The sequence below is a fragment of the Vulpes lagopus genome, chromosome 11 (assembly GCF_018345385.1).
Source record: "Vulpes lagopus strain Blue_001 chromosome 11, ASM1834538v1, whole genome shotgun sequence".
Lineage (NCBI taxonomy): Eukaryota > Metazoa > Chordata > Mammalia > Carnivora > Canidae > Vulpes > Vulpes lagopus.
In genome coordinates, this window is record NC_054834.1 from 9,930,635 (window position 1) to 9,941,008 (window position 10,374).

General features: G+C 53.2%; 1 non-coding gene across 1 annotated transcript; it reads left to right on the forward strand.

Moving 5' to 3' along the window:
* The first annotated feature begins 6,440 nt into the window (after window positions 1-6,440).
* On the forward strand, window positions 6,441-6,544 carry LOC121472385. The gene has a single exon (XR_005982871.1). It is a non-coding gene; the product is annotated as a U6 spliceosomal RNA (small nuclear RNA).
* Window positions 6,545-10,374: the final 3,830 nt, after the last annotated feature.

Sequence of the window (10,374 nt, forward strand, 5' to 3'; positions counted from 1 at the left end):
ACGTCCAAAGATTTCCCTACCCCACTCGCTCTCTCCAGCTTTGTTCCTCTGGGGTCCACTTTCAGTTCTTTTTTTTTTTTTTTAAGATATTTATTTATTTATTCATGAGAAACACAGAAGCAGAGACACAGGCAGAGGGAGAAGCAGGCTCCCCTTGGGAGCCCAATGTGGGACTCAATCAGGGTACCCTAGAATCATACCCTGAGCCAAAGGCAGTTGCTCAACCACTGAGCCACCCAGGCGCCCCATCTACTTTCAGTTCTTGCCTGAGGTGGGGACCATGGAATCTAGTGGGTCTCAAGGCAACCGACTAAGCAAAATGCACAGGGGGAGGGGGGGGGCTTCAGTTCTCTCCCTTATCATCCCTCATTACTGCCTGCCAAGGCAGGTGGGCTCCGGCCTGGTCCACCCCCTTCCAGGCTGTTAGGTCAGAATGGAGGCTTCTCTTTCACTGACTTGATGTTCCTGAGCCCCACGCAGAGAAGTGGGGAGCTCCATGTTCTTGAATGAAAGATTGAGGACGTTGCACAGTACACAGCTGAGTCCACACGTCAGGAGAGACCTGAGCTGGCAACAGAGATTTGGGAACCGTCTGCACACATGTGCTGGAGGTGGAAAGGGAGCCCAGGCCCATGACCAGAGCGAGGCCAATATTTAAGCGCCCAGCAGAGCAGTCACATGACATCTTGGCATAATTTCCTTAAGCTGCATAAGTGCATTGGTTCATTATTTCTCTTGTAATGTGTTCCTGTGTGAAAAACAAAACTATGAATTAGGGTCACCTGCGTGGCTCAGTGGTTGAGCATCTGCCTTCAGCTCAGGACGAGATCCCAGGGTCCTGGGATCAAGTACCACATCGGGCTCCCTGTATGGAGCCTGCTTCTCTCTCTCTGCCTGTGTCTCTGCCTTTTTCTCTGTGTCCCTCATGAATAAATAAGCAAAATCTTTAAAACCCCCAAAACTATGAATTATGGCAAAGTCTATGCCTTTTCTTTGGAACCAGTAAATCTATGAGATGGCAGCAAGTTGGGGTACAGCTGGGGGTGGTGGAGGGGATAATGAAATGATCAGGAGGAGAGAGAAGCAAGCTGAGTCCCTGGGAATAAGACGTGAGGGTTGGGGGAGGCAAAAGCACCGGAAGCCACACCCGCCAAAGGGGCAAACAGTTAACAGAATGAGCCTGGGGACCCCACGCAGAATACACATTTAACAAAAATCCATTTTCTTTACTAAAAATTAAAGACATCATAATGACCATTTCTTAAGAGCCAGGGGCTTGGCATCTTCTCTCCGTGGTTTCGCAGACCCCGGGACACCCCACCACGGAGGGATTCACCGTCCTGTCTGCAAATGAGGAGCCGCAGGGGGTGCCTTGCTGGCGAGAAGCGCTGGAAATGACCCGTGTTCTGACTCAGCCACTCGTCCAGCTGTGCCAGCCCGGGCAAGTCGCTTCATCTCGAACCCCTTAAAGACACCTGGCAGGTGAGAGAGCCCCGCTGGAAGCGCCAAGCCGCAAGGGCTCCAATGCCCCTGCACCCCCAAGCCGCAGCCCGGACCGCAACATCCCCATTTCACAGATGAGGCCACGGAGGCCAGAGGCAGAGCTGGGTCTGGGATGCTGGGCTCCCGGTTAGTGGGAAGCTCTCGTCGTGAAGCTGCAGGTGCCGGCGCAGCGGCGCGGACAGCCAGTCCCTTCTCTCTGGGGGTGATCCTGGGGTCCTGGGATCGAGTCCCGCATCGGGATCTCCCGCTGCCTGTGTCTCGGCCTCTCCCTCTGGTTCCACATAAGGAAAAAATGCGCAGAGGAGGTGCCACAGCGAGAACAAAGCTGGCGGGGCGCACTCGCAGCCCGGCTGCAGGCTGGGGAGCCCCCGCCCCCGCCCCACCTCCACTTCTAACCCCACCCTACCCTCATCTCCACCCCGCCCCCACCCCACCTCATCTCTACCCCCACCCCCACCTCCACCCCGCCCCACCCCATCTCTACCCCTACCCCCACTCCGCCCCCACCCCGCCCCATCTCTACCCCTACCTCCACCCCGCCCCCGCCCCGCCCCATCTCTACCCCCACCCCTGCCTCCACCCCGCCCCCGCCCCGCCCCATCTCTACCCCCACCCCTGCCTCCACCCCGCCCCCACCCCACCCCCATCTCTACCTCCACCCCGCCCCACCCCGCCCCATCTTTACCCCCACCTCCACCCCGCCCCCACCCCATCTCTACCCCCACCCCCACCCCGCCCCCACCTCGCCCCATCTCTACCCCCACCCCTACCTCCACCCCGCCCCATCTCCACCCCGCCCCACCCCATCTCTACCCCTACCTCCACCCCGCCCCCGCCCCGCCCCATCTCTACCCCCACCCCTGCCTCCACCCCGCCCCCACCCCACCCCCATCTCCACCCCGCCCCCACCCCATCTCTACCCCTACCCCCACTCCGCCCCCACCCCGCCCCATCTCTACCCCTACCTCCACCCCGCCCCCACCCCGCCCCATCTCTACCCCCACCCCTACCTCCACCCCGCCCCATCTCCACCCCGCCCCACCCCATCTCTACCCCTACCTCCACCCCGCCCCCACCCCGCCCCATCTCTACCCCCACCCTTACCTCCACCCCGCCCCCACCCCACCCCATCTCCACCCCACCCCATCTCCACCCCGCCCCCACCCCCACCCCCACTCCGCGGCCGAGCCCGAGCCGGGGGGATCCGGCTTCCTGCTTCCAGGCCCTATGGACGCAGCCGCCTCTGCCCCGGGGACCCCGTCTCCTGGAGCCGGGGGAGGCCCGGATCGGCTCCTTCCTCGCGGCCCGGCGGCAGTCGCCATGGAAACCGCCGCCCGCGTCACCCGGGACCACAGCTCCCCTCCTTCCCACGCAAGGGGAGAGAAATTTCGACCAATGAGATGGCGAGAGCCCCGTGACGTCAGCAGTCGCTGGGTGGGCGGTCGGGGCTGGAGCCTCGGGCTGGGGGTTGGGCAGGAGGGCGGGCGCGGGGAGGAGGAAGGGTCCCCCGGACGTCCTGCAGGCACCTCCTCTCGGGTTCTCCCGACTCAGCCCTCCCCCATCGCATCCCTCCTGCTCCTCCCCGGGAGCAGGGCCGGAGAAGTCTGGGCGAGGAGTCGGGTCGCCGACTTGCGGGGAAGGTGGGGCTCAGGCTGCAGGGGGGGAGGGGGAGGGCGGGGGAGGGCAGGGGAGGGCGGGGGACGCCTGGGGGCCGGGGGCGCCCGCCAGCCCCGCGGTGAAGGACGGAGCCTGGACGCCCGCCGCCTCCTTCCTCTGCCGCAGACCTGGGTCTCTAAGCCGCAGAGCCGGCGTGCGCCTTCCTCGCGGCAGGCATCTCCTCCCTGGTGTTTGTGGTTGGGGTGAGGAAGGCGGGGGTCCCTGTCAAGGGTTCCTCGGCCCAGGAGGTTCCTTAGCAGGCCACCGAACCGGCCCAACCCAGCTCGAGAGGCTCCCTGCAGGGAAGCCCCTCCTTCCTCCCTGCGTCCCTTGCTCAGCGCGTGCAGGGCCACCTGCGAGCCAGGCCCAGTTCCAAGGACTGCAGGTGCGGCCGCGCGGAAGACAGGAGGCTCCTGCCCTCCGGAGATGGCACTGGGGCGGCTTCGAACCTGCATTCTCCACTCGAGACCAGGACTGCGCTGAAAGTGGCCCTTTGCGCTGAAGGCAGTGAGGAGATCGTGGCCAGACATGGCCCTAAAAGAGGGTAACCCTCCCCTTAAAAAAAAATTAGCTTTGAGGTATAATCAGCACCTACGATGATAAGATATTTGAAGTGTACATCGCAGAGATTTGACACACATACACGTTGTGGAAGGATCCCCCCACGTAGTTCACTAACACATTCATCACCTCACATGCTTGTCTTTCTTCTCTCTCTCTTTTTTATGTGGGAACATTTACAGTCCACTCTCTTAGCAAACTTCAGTAACACAATACAGTGTTTTCAACTGTGGTCACCGTGTTTTACATTTTTAAAAAAGATTTTATTTATTCATGAGAGACACAGAGAGAGAGAGAGAGAGGCAGAGGGAGAAGCAGGCTCCATGCAGGGAGCCCAACTCGAGACTTGATCCCAGGGCTCCAGGATCACACCTTGGGCCTAAGGCCCCGCCAAACTGCTGAGCCACCCAGGGATCCCCGTGTTTTACACTATAATGCTCCTCAGATCCTATTCATCTTAGAGCTGAAAGTTTATATCTCTTTACCAACTCTCCCTATCTCCTCCCACACCCCAGCTCCTGCAGCCACTTTACTCTGTGTTTCTATGCCTTGGCTTTTTTTTTTTTTTTAAGATTTTTTAAGATAAGAGGGGTGTCTGGGTTCATTAAGCATCTACCTTTGGCTCAGGTCATGATCCCAGGGTCCTGGGATGGAGCTGGCATCAGGCTCTCTGCTCAGCGGGGAACTCTGCTTCTTCCCCTCTGCCCCTCCCTGCGCCTCTCTCTCTCTCAAATAAATAAATAAATAAAATCTGAGGGACCTGGCTGGCTCAGTCAGTTAAGCATCTACCTTGGGCTCAGGTCATAACCCAGGGTCCTGAGATCGAGCCCCACATTGGGCTCCCAGCTCAGCAGGGAGCCTGCTTCTTCCCTTTCTCCGGGCTTATTCTCTCTCTCGCTATATCTTTCTCTCAAATAAATAATAACATCTTTTAAAAAAAAATCTGATAGCAAGAGTGATACCATACAGTATGTGTATCTGGTTTTTCACTAACAAGTGTATCCTTTCTTGATGACATCCTGACCATATCCCCCACACTGCCCTTCCCTGGTGTTGGGTAGGGACTGAGGCCTCAGGGCCAACTCTCCGGGCCCCTGTGTAGTGTCCATCCTCTCTTCCCCAGAACAGTCTCTCCCCTTTGGTCTCAGATGGGAAGATTCACCCAGGAAGAATGAGGCCTCAGTTCAAGCCTCAGCCCTATCCTGAGCCGCAGTCTCAGGAAGGAGTAAGAGGGGTATGGTGTCGAGGTTCAAGGGGTTTGGGGGCTGGCCCAGGGAAAACATGACCATGAAGGGCAGTACCACACAAGATTTAACAAGTTTGCCCTCGGGAGGCGGGGCGGGTGGGGGGCGGTGACCCTCTCATAGCGTGAAACCATCAGAAGCTCTAAGTGAGCTCAATGAGCCACCATCCAGCAGAGGCAGGCAGGGGAGCCCCCAGGGATGTGGGACTCACAGAGGGGGCTTCCTTGTCTAGCTACTGGTGCTCAGCAGCAGGGTGGAGAGTGCCTGGGTCAAAGGGCAGCTTGGGGTCTTATAACTATCAGACTGTCTTCTCTCTGGCTCGCAGATAATGGGGTGAGCTGTGTCTTGCAAAGTGTGCAAAAGCAGGCCAGCTCTAAATGGTTAAAAATCTGTTCGAGCTATTTTTGAAGTAAGTGGATGTGTAAAAAAATTTGAGTTTTGCGCCAGGGATGGGGTGGGCTTTGGAGCTGATGGGTCTCAGCCCACAGCCAAGGAACAGCAGCCTAGGGACTGACCTGTGGAGGCCGTCTTTGGCTCATTTGTGTCACACACAAGCGGAAGGAGCCTAGAAAGATCTGCTGATGGTGAGGGCATCTCACTGTGGGTATTTCCCACCCTCGGAGGACTCGGGAGCCTGCCATTCAGGGTGCTTCAAGATCTGGCCCCCACTGGCTTCTACACCAGCCACTAAGTATTGTAATGGCACAGGGGGGAGACAGTCTCCGTAGAACCACCCTCCTCACATCATTTTCCCCCTCGAAAGCCACCGTGGCCTCCCTATTGTCCACTTTGTCCCACAGGCTGGGTGGCTTAAAACAACCAGATTTATTGTGTTAGAGTTCTGGAGGCTAGAGGTCAGAAATCAAGGTGTCGCAGGACCCCGTCCTCTCTCTGGAGGTGCTAGGAGAGGAATCCTTTCTTGCCTCATCCAGCTTCTGATGCTTGCTGGCATTCCGTGAGTTCCTCGGCTTGGGGGCGAAAATCTGCCTCCAGCATCACATGCTGTCTTCTCCCTACGTGTCTCCCACTGTCTGTGTCTCTCTTCTTACAGGGCCATCGATCACATGGGGTTAGGGCCCACCCTTAATGACCTCATCTTAACCTGATTACATCTGCAAAGATCTTATTTCCAAATGAAGTCATATGGGTGTGGGGATTAGGACTTCAACGCATCCTTTTGAGGGATATGATTCAACCCATAATACCAGGTGACTTACGTCCTGTTGAGTGGCCGTGCTGGAGATATGCAGGTGCTTCCAGAGACCTTTCTTATGAGGCAGCCTGTGGGTTCCCTTTGCTTTGTCACTGTCTCTTCCTCCATCCTGCTACCCAGCACTTGGACTCTGATGTCGAGGCCATGGGAGACGAAGCAGCAACATAGGGGAGCCTGAGTGCTACATGGCGTGGAGTACGCTTCCAGCCCTGGACAGCCAACCTGGACTTTTAATTTTAAGGGGAAATAAATTTCAGGCTTTGCTTTGCTACACTAAAAGTTAGAACTATATTGGGAATGATGCAGAGAAGATTAGCACGGACCCTGAGCCAGGATGACGTGCAAATTTGTGGGGTTCCATATTTTATGGATGGACCTAGAGAGTTGCTAAGTAACTCTAGAGAAGAGACTCATGGTTCCCTAAGGGGAGATGGGTGGGGGTGTGGGGGACCCAGAGGAAGGGGTCTAAGGGGTGCACTAGTCAGTGGGGAGCACCGGGCGATGCAGGGAAATGCTGGATCACTATGTTGTACACCTGAAACTAACGGAACACTGTATGTTAACTACACGGGAATTAAATTAAAAAGAATTTTTTTTGAAGCATGTAAATCCCTTATTGGGGAGAAACCCATTGCAGCAGAAACCTGTTCCAGCGAATACACTTTGTGCCATCCTGGACTTGGGGCTTAGCCGTGGGGTTTGGGTTCCCCTCGGAGTTCCCAAGGGGGAGATGAGCCTGGGTCCTTTCGCTTCTAGATTTCCACACTTACGTGGGGAGTCCAGCCCATACCACTCCCCTTCTGGGGGCCACTCAGCCGTGCCCCGGCTCCCTTTGTGCTTCTTTTTGATCCCTTCCTCAACGCAGAGGGTCTCCCGGGGCAGGGAAGAAATTACTCCCTTGCATTCACCCAAATCTCTGTTTTCTGCCATAAGCTGCCTGCCCTGAGTCCCTTGGGGCTTTGGCTTTTGAAACTCAAAACCTTTATCTCTCATCCTGTTGCCTCCAAGATGTAATCTGCGAGCCAGAAATCCAGGATGGATATTTTTGTGTTGCTGCTGGCCTCCTCCTTTCTCTGGGGTTCTGAGCCCAGGAGGCTACAGCTTATGCTCTCATAGGAGAAAGGTCACGACGGCCTAGGAATGGCCAGGAATGAGGACACGCTGGCTAATTTATCAACTATGACCCTGCTGGCATGAGCCTTCGCCTATATGCAGTGTCAGAAACTGCCAGTACTAGAAGATGCCTTTACGGGTCCTCCTCAAGGGCGTCTGGGTGGTTCAGTTGGTTAAGCATCTGCCTTCAGCTCAGGTCATGATCCCAGAGTCCTGGGATGGAGCCCTGTGTTGGGCTCCCCGCTCTCTGGGCCTCTGAGCCTCCCCCCTGCTTGTGCTCTCACTCATACATGTGCACTCTCTCTCAAGTGAATAAATAAGAAATTTTTTAAAAAAGGAATCTCTGAACACCAATAAAAAATAAATTTATAAAAATAAAAAATAAGGAAAAAAAAATAAAAAGGAATCTGCCCCAAAAGAGCAGTTCTGGGTTCAAATAAGTTTGAGAAATGGAGCTTTTACTATGCAAATACACACTGTGCAGTAGACAAAGTGCAGTATATCCTAAATTTATCTTCCTTTCCAGAACCATACACAACACACCAAAGCACACGAGAGTTCTGTCTTCTAAAAATACATCTCCACTAGGAATATAGGTGTGTGTTGTCCAGGAGGGAACATAAGCTGGGACCAAGGGTGGCCTCTGGGGATCCAAGGTGGGAAGTAGATTTCCTGTTCACCGTACAACTTTTGCTCTCTGGGGTTTATGCTTTCCGTGTGTCTCTGTTACCCAACGGTCTATAAGGGGCACTAACTCAGGACATGAACGGGTGAGCCCTGGCACTGCCAAGGCGAACTGCCCTGTCCTGGGGAATCCCGGGAGCTGGACAGATCCAAGCATAGCTCCTGGCTGGGTTTGCCAACACTGTGGCTGACCAAACTCAGATAAGCAAGAGAAGCCAATAACTCAAGAGACAACGGTTTGGAAAAGAGAAGGAGAGACCTATCTGGGGTGCTGGCATCTGGGACAGGTGCGACAGAGAGGGCAGAGAGCAAGGGATCCCAGGTGAGGGTGGGGGGTATGTGTTCAGCATGCGATCCAGGGCAGGGCAGGGGACGTGGGGGGTGTGGTCTTCCAGGCATTCCGTTGCTACTGGGGCTTTCCTGAGCTGGTGACTGGAATGTTCGGGTCATTGCAAAACATCTTCGGCGCCTCAAGAAGGTGCAATGAGACATAGGAACACGTGTGGGCAAGCCCCCTTGCTCCCCTATAGACCCCAACCATCGAAATCAGAAACAGACGAGACCGCTAACTCATGCTCTACCTGAAACCCATGGCTCTCTTTCTCTTTCAAATAAATAAATACATAAAATCTTTAAAAAGTAAAATAGATGGAATAAGTTGATGGAAGCTTAGATAAGCCCAAAACTGGTTATTGAGTTGACATCAATCACATTTAACCGAATCCTCCTGGGGATGGATAGCTGCTGCCTTTTGTCATTGTGGGAAGCATCCTTCAGATGCTCACCACTGGGGGTGAGTGATGTCAGAATGACATTGAGGATGCCGGGAAATAGGAAAGCAAGAAAAACAAGAACAAAATCTACTTTGACTGCTCTAGTCTGGAACTGGAAATAGCAAATGTTTTAAAAGCTGGAATGTGTAGCCAGAGTTGAGACCCACTGGGGTCTGAGAGTAAAATTAAGAGGTCTTCTTCCAGAAGCCATTTCTCTTGTTCTGGATAAGGCAATGGGGTGAATTTATTTATTTATTTATTTATTTATTTATTTTTATTTTTATTTTTAATTGGGTAAAATTTAAAAAATGAGTAAAACTTGGCCACTATCTTCAAATGGCTCCTGGAGCTGGAAGTTGCTCTGTGTCTTATCAGAGATGTTTCTAGAAAGAGCCTCTCCCTGGCTCCCTGTCTACCCCCAGCTTCATTACGTAAGAGCTGAGGTTGGGGCTGGGTTTGCTCAGAGCTGACCTGGGGGGTTGTGTCGGCCTTGGGAGACAGCGAGCTTTGGGACACCTGGAGCACTGAGGGCAGCTGGCCCTTCCAGGAACTTCTGGGAGAATTCCACATTCCAGGTCACGCGCGCAGGCCAGGAAATCCAGGCCGGGTCCCTTGGCTTGTAGAGAGACAGATCCAAACTTTGCTCTAGAAAAGCCTTTCTGATCACCAGCCCTCGGATGAACTAACGGTATTTCTTACCAGCCTGGTACAGCAGAGTCACACAACCTTTATCCAACTCTAGCAATGGAGAAATCATCATTTCTCAGGAGAGAGCATTCCAATTTCGGAAAATTCTATTTTATCTTAAAATTCTTACCTCAACATAATTATGGGCTCGCAGGACATGGCACAATTAGTACAGAGAGTCCTGTGTGCCCTTCACCTCACCCCCACCCCCACCACCAGTGACATCTTACTGGGTGTGACACAGTTTCAAAGCCAGGGGATTGGCATTGCCCATTACCGTTCTATAGGCCTTACTCACTTTTCATCACTTTTTAAATTAAAAAAAAAAAACAAAACACCCCGCATTCACTTGTGTTTGCAGCTTGTATAGATCCTGTATAGAAATTCCTGTTTTTGAGATATAGATCTGTTTCATCACTAAAAAAGAACTCCCTCCCGCTACCTCTTTGTGTTCACACCCACCCATTTCTAGACGGGGAATGTTCTATAAATGGACTCGTACAGTACACAGTCTTTATTTTAACTGTAACAGTGTGGGTGATATATAATTCACAAACCACTCATTTAAAGTGTACAGTTCGGTGGCTCTGAAGATATTAAGAGTTCTGCAACCATCACCATCGTCAAGTTAGAGCCCTACGTCACCCTGAAAGGAAACTTCCCACCAATCAGCAGTTGGTCTCTATTTCTCCCAAAGCCTCAGCCCCAGGCAACCACTAATCTGCTTTTTGTCTGTATGGATTTGCCTGTTCTGGACATTGCATTCAAATGGAATATATAAATATATAGACATAAATTATATTTATAAATATATATAAATAATAAATAAATATATAAATCATATGTTTATAATCATATATTTGTAGTCCTTTGTACCTGGCTTTTTTCACCGAGAATGATGTCATCAACGTTCATCCATTTATCGGTTGTTTCCACTTTT